Source organism: Calypte anna, chromosome 1 (assembly GCF_003957555.1).
Source record: "Calypte anna isolate BGI_N300 chromosome 1, bCalAnn1_v1.p, whole genome shotgun sequence".
In the NCBI taxonomy this organism is placed as follows: Eukaryota; Metazoa; Chordata; class Aves; order Apodiformes; family Trochilidae; genus Calypte; species Calypte anna.
Window position 1 is genome coordinate 140,694,185 of NC_044244.1, and position 10,765 is coordinate 140,704,949.

Here is a 10,765-nt window from a genome sequence, read left to right on the forward strand (position 1 = left end):
GAAGGAAGGAAGGAAGGGAAGGAAGGAAGGAAGGAAGGAAGGAAGGAAGGAAGGAAGGAAGGAAGGAAGGAAGGAAGGAAGGATAATCAATCAAAAGAAAAAAAAAAAGAAGTCAGGAAAAGAAAAGAAAGAAATCAGGAATCTCAGCAAACACAGGCTCAGTGATTAAAATCAACGAGTGTTAGTTGGGGTGTACATAAAAGCCAAATCCAGAGAGAAATGAACTGCAATTAACTGAGGAGGCTGAAGATAGAAATGCTCTTTCTATTTTAATGTCCAAAACGAGAGCAAGTGTGAACATCTATTTCCCACAGCCACCAGGAACTTGTGGCTCTACATCACGGGTGCTGAGGTCAATCTGCCAGGCAAGAGGAGAGACCCTGCATGCTCAGGGACCTGCCAGGAGCCTGGGGCTGGGACAGGGACAGCAAACAGAGAGCAGCACCTTTGTCCCCAGTTGCAAGCTGTAGAGATCAGATCATACCAGCTCACTTTCATAACCCTTACACAGCTCTTGTGAATCATCTTTTTTTACTGCCTTGATTAAATGAACAAAGGCAGAAGAAAGCTCCTTGGGGACCCCCGTGGATTTCTGACTGCTCTATCCATCCACGGACGGGTGGCTGTAGTAAAGCACCAGAAAAGTGCTGTTGCCTGTTCATCCAGCTGCTAACCCAAGTGGCTTAAATTTAAACATCTGCCAGATTCCAGCCATGAATCTCTTTGCTATGCTGTACAGATCATCCCAGCCTCAACCCCAAGGAAGTCCTTGACCTCCGGTTCCTTCAGCCCTACACCCATCCCCTGATCTGCATGCTTAGCCTTATCCCTCTGCATGGCTTCCTTGCTCTGTTAAGATGAGAGGAAGGAAAATATCAGCCTGAACCAGCTAATGATGGAGCCCTTGTAGGGTTTCACTACCCTGTCAGCTATTGCTGCAAATTAAAATTAATACATGTTAATCAAAATTAGGCTGGAGCTCTGACAGTCAGTGGTCCCATCATTCCTGAGCTGGTTTAGAGCAGCTGCAGGACCCAAAGGAGAGAGCCCAAAGAAAAGCCTGCTTGTGCAGCTCTCAGGTGTTATTTGGTCTGTGTACCTCCTGCTGGATCTGTAAAGTGGTTTTATTCAGTTCAGAGGTAATGGAGACAAAACTCACCTTCTAAAACCTCAATAAAAAGATAGATCCTGGGATGCATTTCTACTACCTCATATATACACTTCTTGGAGAGAAAGTTGGATGTGAATTGAAGACTAGAAAGAAATTAAATTACTTGAGAAGGTACTGTAATTGAAAAGAAGAGAAACTTGTGTGCTTGGAACAAATTTATTTACTACCATGGGAGAACTGTAATTGAAAAGAAGAGAAACTTGTAGAGCAGAGCATTTGGAATTGACTTGAGAAGAAGAGAAAGTAGGGGGCTCCTGAGCTCTGAAATGAATTTCTTGCTTGATTTGTAGTACCAAACTTTGGAAACATCTATACCAATTAACTTGAAAGTGTAATGCTTTGCCTTAGGGAGTCAAGTATTGCTGTGTAGAGATAGAAAAATAAGATGTTTTAAGCTTGTTCCTCAGCTCTTAAACAAAGTGGGAGAAGGCATTGACTCAGATACAATGCTAGGCATTGCTAGGTCTAGATTTTGGGTGCAATGTCACCAAGGTTCTCCTCTCTGCATCTAAAAGCCCAGATGTGCCTAAAATCTATCTGGTGGTGAAACTGAATATGCACAGTCCCAAAATGGGTTGTAAAAACACAACTATGCCAGAGAGCCCTGATACATGAGCAAAACAACACCTCTTGCCAGCATCTGCCCAGTATCTGATGGAGACAAGTTTATCCTTCTGATACCCAGAAGATAAAAGGAGAGGTGTCACTGAACACCATCGGGACTTCTCTGTAATCAGGAGCTGGGAATGTCTCTCCCACCCTTTCCAACTTGCAGTCCAAATACCAGCTGGGCTGCACCAGAAGGTGTGGAAGGTGTTCCTGCCCCAGGGCTGGGAGCCACCAGGCCATTCCTGTCACTGGGGACCTTTATGGAATATCATCATGGACAAACAGCTCCTGTAAAGTAGTTGCCACTTGCATCCTCTTTTGGGAACTCAGTACCTAAAACAAAATTCAAGGCTGAAATTAGGTGAAAAATGGCCTTGCCAGATCCATGCTTGCTAAGCTACAGATCCAATAGCTTGGGTGACTCCAAAACATCCATGATAGATCTTCTCAGCCAAAAACCTTCAGACTTACCCGAGGAGCACAGGCTTGAGCTTATTTTCTTTCTGTCTCACCCATCACTGAGTGTGTTAAGGATCATGCAGGGCACTGAAGGTTTTCACTGACACATCTACAGCCATGGGGCAGGTGTGATTGATTGGCTGTGTAATAGGAACTTGCAAAAGGAATCAGTTGAGGATGATCAAGATGCAGTGGATGACTTAAACTACTTTCTCTTCCTTGTAATAGCTGTGTAGGGTAGCCGTGAGTCAAAGGCAGTCAGAGTTTCATTTTGTCACAAGGCCCAGGTCACTCTCAGGCTTCAGAGCTTTTTTTTTTTTTTTTATGGAAATGTGCTCCAGAATCCCCTTTTTCATTAAATTTACTTTTCTTTTTTACTGTCTACATTTATTCTTAGTAAAAACACAGAAAAAGAACAGATGCACTCTTGTCCAATATCGTATTTTCCCTGTTACAGATATCTGACCTCTGATGATTTTTACCTACAAGAATTAAGATCAGAGGATGGGACCACAATGAAATTCAGTCTGGCAGGAACCTCAGGAGGTCCTTCATGCACCTCTGCTCCAAGCAGTTCCAGCTGTGAGATCAGACCAGGTTGCTCAGGGCTTTGCCCAGCTGGGTCCTGAAAGGATCCATCCTCCAAGAACAGAGCCTGCCCCACCTCCCTGAGCATCCCATCCCTCTGCCCACCCCCTGGCCTGCCTGTCCTTTCAGGGATGGTCTCAGTACCCAGCCTGACCCCCTCCCATGTCAGTTCCTGCCTGCCCAACCTTGTTGTCCCACCTCACGTGGCTGTGATGGGCCTGGTGTCCTCTCTCCATCCCCTCCCCACAGGCACTGGGGGGGGGCTGTGAGGTGTCCCTGAAGGTGCCTCTGCCCCAGGCTGGACAAGCCCTGATGCCACAGCCTCTGCTCACAGGGACAAGCTCCAGCCCTAAGCATCGTGGGGGTGAACTCACTCTGGGGTTATCGGGGTCTTTCTTTCACTGGGGACACCCACTGGCCACCATACCCAGATGTGGTCTAAAAATGAGTGCTGGGCAGAGGGGGCAACCCCTGTCTAGAGTTCCTGATGGCTCTCCTGCTGGTGCAGCTCTGGATGCTGCTGCCCATCGCTGCTGCCAGGGCTTGCTGCTGGCTCCTGCCCACCTCCCACAGCCCCTGAGCTGCTCCCCAGACAGGGTATACATCTTCATGATAGTTTTTCAAAGCCCTTGACTGCTTCCTCTCCACTAGGTTGTTTCATTTTTTTTTGGAACCTGCTTATAATTTTGAATTCTACAACATCCTTTGCCAATGAGCTCTACAAATTCAATATACACTGTGTGAAAGAAGTACTCCTTTTTTTGACTGATATTCTCTGACTGTTTCATTTCATGACCCCTGGCTATCTGAGAAACAGTGAATAAATTTTCTTATGCAGCATGCAGTTTTATAGAGCTATATCACATTTCTCCTCAATCATCTATTTTCCAAGCAGAGGAATCATATACTGCTCAGTACTTTTTGTGAAGTGGATCTAGACAGCAAATTCTAGTTATTCTCTATACCTTTTTTCATTTTAACTATATCCTTTTGAGATGAGATGACAGCATATGAAAAAAGGGACACATCATCAATTTATAGTGTAATGGTGCATGCTGTTTTGTGCGCCCTTCATTCCTTAGTGATTACCAAGAGTGTCTTTACTACTGAACACTGAACTGATGTTCCCAAAGAATGGTTTACAAGCACTACCAGACTTTTCTTACGTGGTTAGAGGAAATGGAGAGCCCATCAATGCATAAATATATATAGCTGAGATTGTTTTCTCTATATGAATTACCTTGAATGTAATAAGACCACCTTTCATCTCTGACTTTATTACCAGGTAATTGGTACCATGAGATCCCTCTGCAGCTCTTTGCATCTGGTTTCAGGTCAGGTGACCCTGGATAATTCTCTATGATCAACAAACCCTCTCACCTCACAACGGGTGTTTTTCTTCATACATCACTTAAAAGCATTTTAAATAAAGCAGGTCACAACATAAATCTCTCAAAGGCTTCACACATAATCTCCTTCCAGCTGCTTATTTATCCCAGTTTTTACTCCCTACTTTTAAAGCTGCTCTTAAAACTTCCCTCTATCCTGGTTTCTGAGAGGATGAGGGGTAATGGTGTTAAAATGGAAGAGAATAGACTTAGGTAAGATATTAGGAAGAAAATCTTTACTGAGAAACGTCTGCCACAGCTTCGCAGTGTCATCAGCCCAAGGACAGCCTGGTCCAAGATGGGGTTAAACATGAAGAAGCATGTTACCTACTAGCTGGACTCTCCTGCAAGCCCACCTTCCTCACATACCCCCTGAGAAGTCAGAATAAAGGAAGGGCCACTTGCTTCTTCATGAAGGACATGTGCTGGGAACAGAGACAAAAAGTCCTGTTCCTCCAGCTCCTCACTCAACACAGGGCATGGAGATCAGCTCTTCATTGGGCAGGAGCTCCAAATGTTCCCACCCTAGAGCAAATACAGCATTCCCACCCTATACAGATGACACCTGGTTGCTTCTGGATCTGGCTGATGTGCAGCAGTGAACAAACAGGCACAGCTGTGGCCATCACTTCTTTCACATCCCCAGTGACAGGGGGGAACTTGAAGCATTAGGGATGTCTTGAGCTACACTCCACTGGGATGAAGCTACCAAGAAAATAAAGAAATCGTTGTTACTCTTGTGGCTTTCACAGTGCAGACACACCAGCTCAGCCTCCCCTTTCTTTTTTTGCCTGTTGCTTCTCCTGCAGCCTCATCTAAGAGCTGCAGAACTTGACTCTGAACTCAGTACTCAATAAAAGAGATCTGCTGCTTTTCCAATTTTTATCATGTTAGTGGGAATGATTATGGTGCAAGAGGGACAAAAATCCCTTTAAATAAAAAATAGTTTTCCTTTCTTATTTACTATCCTCAGATTTTGTTAGCATTGAATTTTAAAGGTCAAGGCCAGAGTACCACAACTCACCAGCTGGGCTTTGCCAGCCTGTTATTGCACCAATTTTAGAAGCAGAAAGCTGAAAAAATTGTCAAGGGAGATCAAAACTGGGCTGGTGAGAAAGAAAGTATAAATGAAGCAATGAGGCTCATAGTACTGATAACTTTAGTACTTTTTCTACATCCTCCTAAAGGCTGGTTCTCCCGTGACACTTAAACACCAGTGCTCTGCAAAGGAATCCCCTGGCACTCAGAGTGCCAGGATGGGCACCCATGTTGTCATGTTCATATGCAGTCCCTGCAGATACTGGGGGTACCACGAGAACAGTGGAAACCAAAATGTGTCAGAAGTCAGGGATTTTAGAGTGTGTAAGTGGCAAGAAGTTTTTATGTAGCTCATAAAAATGTTCCCATCGTCCCTAGGAAGGCAAACCAAAAAGTGCTGTGTCAAAGTGCTCCTTCTGTGTGTGTGATTTGTAAAACATTAGGAAGTCAGCTGATGGTTGCAAATTGCTTGACTCTTGAGAGGAAGGGTAAATAGATGAGGAAAAATTCAAGGATCCTCTAGTCAAACAGCTCACATTTTAAAAGTACTTCATTAGTATTCTAACATAGTCAAAAAAAGTGATGTAGTGAATGCCCAAGCATCAGTGCAACACAGAGGTTGTAGAGCAAAGTGCTCTGGCATTTCAAGCAACCATAAAATGACCATGTGCAAACAGAAATAAAAAGGGTGAGAAAATGATCCTTCAATAAAAAGGTGTTGCTTGAAGTAAAAGCATTGCCAGGCAGGACGAACAGCAAAAGAGAAAAACAGCTAAAACACAGAAGAGTGGCAGCTGAAGTCTTTGGTTAAGTGGGTTAACACTGTTCAATTGCTTAACATTTTACTTTTGATCAAATAATCCTGTTTTATTTCTGTGTTGAGTCTTGTCTAGGAATAAAGTAACCTCGTAATGAGCCAGGAGACAGTGATGTTCCTTGCAGAAACACTGAAGTGCCCAATAGGATGGCGTGGGACAAAACAGCAGTGGATACAGTTCAGCAAGTTTGTTGGAGGATATAAGGAGCAGGAATTAATGCTTTCCTGAAGTCACCTGGCAAGTGTAAAAGCTGGGACCATCAGGTCAGATGAGAAATATTTCCTCTGACAGCCTCTTTGATGAAAAACTTTTTGACAGCTGTGAAGAATAAGTTTGGTGCTCAATGAAATAATAAATAAGCAAAGGACACAAGAGGTGGGGGTCCTGATGCACGTGGAAGACTTCACTGCTTGAGCCTGTGTGTGTGTTGTCTTCATCCACAAGTTCTGGGCACTCTACTCAGGCTCTGTGTAGCAAAGAAGTTCTGGCAGCCAGCCCATGGCTCTTGTAAACATCTGATGGAGAGTGACTTGACAGGAAGGTTTTTGTGATTTAGGGAAATAATTTGCTATCTCCTTGACTCTAATCATGTTGATTTATACCACTGAAAGATCTGGATAGTGTTAATTTCTGAACCGTATTTGCAATACCTCTGATTAGATGATGGTCAATAGCCTGACCTTGTGACCTTGATATCCACTGTGATGTATTCAAAGTGTTTTCCTCCAGCACTTTCCTTTGGTTTGGAGCATTTTTGGTAGCTATTTTTTAAAGCCCCAGTAGATGGCTGAAACATCACAGTTTTGGATTTTCCTACCTTATGCCAGGTAGATTTTGCACTCCAGCGCTAACAAATCACTACACTCTAACACCTGAACCTCAGCATTACAAATATGACGTGTTATACAAATTGAGAAGCGTGTGACAGCTCCTGAAGAAGGACTCATATTACAACATTAGTGTCATCTAATTCTTTCTAGGTCAACTTTGAATGGCATTCATGCATTTGCAATGTAGGAACGTCTGGCTTAAAACGAAGTCCTGGGCTGGTAAATGGCTTGGCACAGCTTTCTGGGCCTGAATGTCAAATACATCTTCAGGGATCAGACTTGAGTTTTCAGTCTTCAAAAACACCTTCTAGAATCAACATCTCTTATGCTTTTGTTTCCTGGAGAAACTAAAATGATCATACTTTACCAGTGTGATATTTTACCTCCTACACGTTTCTGAAAATGTAATTCCATGAAAAGTAATGTTGTCTGGTCTGTTGTGTGGCTTTTTTTTAGTTTGATTACCTTTGAACCATATGCTTTACTGTGATCCACTGTGTATGGACCACACACAAAGTACCACAGAATACTCTTAATATGTGATTCAGACAGTAACTTTAAAATTCCATCCAATCTACTCAGACTAGAAAATCTTGTTAATTCATTATAATTTTTAAATCCTGAATGTATCTGGAAATATTTTATCAGGCCACTTCTTTGGTGACATTGGGATAGATGGAAATATCTGATCTGCTCTTCGGCAGTTGTGAAGATATCATATCTCATTTCTGAATACCACCATTTGTTTTGAAAAGCTGTGAACTGGTGGCACTAGGAAGACTTATCACTCTGCTGTGATTCAAGGTGTGTTACATCAGTCTTTATCATTACATGCTTGACTTAAGATTAGCATATTGTGAAACATGCTTGTATTCAGATACTGTCTGGGGCAAATGAAGCATCAAATGCAACAACACTCCTTTCCACAATGTTAGAAGAGTAATCTTTCTCTTTTTCTTATAGGGCACATTACATCACCATCATCGCTACTTCAGCGTTAAAGTTTTCTGGCATTGCTGGAAAGTCAGAGGGCAGCAGGGCTGCATAAAGAAAATGTGTAGACCAGAGGGGATAGCAACAGTATGGGGCAGTTTGGTAAGAAAGACTCTGTATGAGAAAGAATGTGCTAGTGCCTGTACGGGTTTGAAAAAGAGAAAAGATCCTGACAGGATTAACTCCTGTAAGGAGAATAGATCAGGCCAAGCTGTTTGTGTGAATTTACTTTATGTAGAATTAAAACTTGTAATATATGTTAATGAATTTGTATTCATAACCAGTAGAATTCAGGATTAAACTGAGAAAGAAGTGAACAAAGCAGCTGAGACATGTCAAGACCCTAACGGGATTAACTTCTGTCTTGGAGATAATTAGGAGTGTTAAGTCTTGGCACTGCCAAGGCTAGCTAGGCACTGGGGGAGTGCAAACACCTGCACGGAAGACAGGATGAGGCTGCCATAACCAGCAGATAAGGGGAAGATTATTGCAAGGGTCCAATTATGCTCTATAACAAGAGGATGAAGTCATCGAAAGCAAGAAAGGTAAAAAGTTCAACCCTGAGGAAGACTTCGTTACTTCATCTGAAGACCCCCAAAGACCCCGAGACATATCCCCAAAAAGACAACTCCACCCAGACTCCGCCTGTTATGAATATTATGATTACATGTTGCTATCTTATGAATATGTATGTAAGGATGATGTAACCTCCCCTTTTAATGTATAAATACCCTAACCCTTTCCCTTAACCCTTGGAACTCTTTGTCCAGCATGAGCTTGGAGTTCTCCGGATCCAAAAATAAATACCTTTGCTGTTTAAAGGCTCAAAACTTTGTCTCTAAACAGTTTTGCTGACCTTTCTCGGCTTCAGGTTTAGCCTGGATTAAAAACAAAATATCTGTTTCGGTCTTTCTTTTCAACAGGATCTGTGAACAGGAAGTTACTTTACTTATAAGAATTAGAATGAACCCTAATTCAAAGCCTGAGCATAAGGATGAGTACTTTTTAATTCTGCACAGCCCTGCTGCTGTGTCGTTTCTGTTTGGAGAAGAGCTTTTATTTCTGCAGGGCTGGAGCTGCAATGGCAAATATCACCACCCTGCCAAAACAGAGATCTTGAAATTCTCCCTTGAGTTTCTCCTGCGAGCAGAGGCACCTGGCTCCCTGCACAGCACACAGGGTGCTGAGGTTCCTGCCACCCTGGAGGCCCTTCCTGTCCGTGCAGAAGGCAGAAAGCTGAGCTATGGTCTGTGGCTGAAGCTGGATGCTCCATCCCACCACCTCCCTGCCACGGCTACTGCAAGGCCTTTCCTGTGCCCATTAGCTACTGAAATGGCAAAGCAGGAGCCCTCCTTTTACTCAGAGAGGAGCCTGGTGGCATACCAGGAGAGGTATGCCTGGTATAGGCATACCAGGAGAGGTGGTGGCAGGAATTTTTGGCCAGGGTTTGGGGTGAGAAGCATCCCATTTGGCAGCAGTGGGCTGCTCTGTTGGCTCACACCATCTTATGAAACCTTAGCCCCAAGACAGCTGCAGGAGGAGGAATTGCACAAACAGGGACCTGGAAAGGAGAAGGCAAAGCAGCTTCTCCCACCTCAGCCTGACTTTCCCTATGTGACAGCCGGATTTAGGGAGATGGTGAGAGGAGAAGAGGAAAAAGAACAACAGCACTGAATGCAGGTGCTTGGTCAAGCTGGAGCATGAAGACAAAGAGGCAGACTGAAGCCCCATGTGGCATCTCTAGTGGTGTGTTGGTCAAAAAGAAGCTGTTTGGATCCAGGAGTGAAATACAGATCCCCATTCAGAGAATGAAGTGTACAGAGGAGTGCTCTGGGTCTCAAAGAGCTCATGGGACTGCCCAGGACAGCAACACTGCTTCAAGGGCCATGTGTGGATACGTGGTCCTCTCCTTCCTGGCTTGTGGACTGCAGACTTTTGGTGGTCTGGAAAATAGCCTGTGGGATGTCAGTGACTGAGGCCAATGATGCATTTGGGTTTGGGGCTGGTACCCAAACAGCTTCTCAGGAAGTTATGTTGCCCAAGTCAAGAATCTGTCATGGAAACTCTATCCCACAAAGTCTTGTTTTTCAGGAGAAAAGAGAAAGGGGCTTTCCACTGAAGTAGCCTTTGGCAACCACTTTCCCATCAGAAAAAAGGAAAATGGCTTTATAGTCCCCTTTCCCAGACAAGTTAAGCAGCTGAAAAGGTTCAGTTAAAAGTGGCAGCTCGGTTTTTTTGCTGAGTGCAGCAGCATGAATTTCACCCAGAGCCTGGTCAGGGGCAGTTACAGATAAGGGACAAAACCTCTGTCAGATATAGATATCTCTTAAGACTCATGGGATACTGGCAGTAGCTTTACTCTTGCTTCTTTACTCTCACTCTCTATCCCCCTGATATTTCTTGAGTTTATATTGATCCACTTAAAATGTATAAAGCAAATAACTGTATTTAACAGCTCTAGTTGTGAGCAATCAAAGAGCTCTTAAGAATCTCAGAATGTGAATCTACAATGTTTACCCTCGGGTAGGAATCCCATTAATAATTTAAGATGTCTGTATGCAATTGAAATGTAATGGTAATTTTCAGCTGCAAGGGATCAATCTAACAGCACATTCTAGTTCTCTGTGTACTGTGAAAACAGTGCTTCTTCTCTGGGTAAATGCCATCTTTATATACAGTGAGCTCTAAAGAATTACAGCCATTTTTCTCTATGGTTCATTGATAAAGCTTTCTAGAATCCTAGAAAAATCCCTCACAACGTGACTCACAGCTTCAATGAGTATCACTGGCCTTCACACAGACAACAGAGCTGCTGCTGCCTTGTCCTGTAAGTCTGATGCTGTTCAGATGCTCAAAGAATCAGAAGCAGGT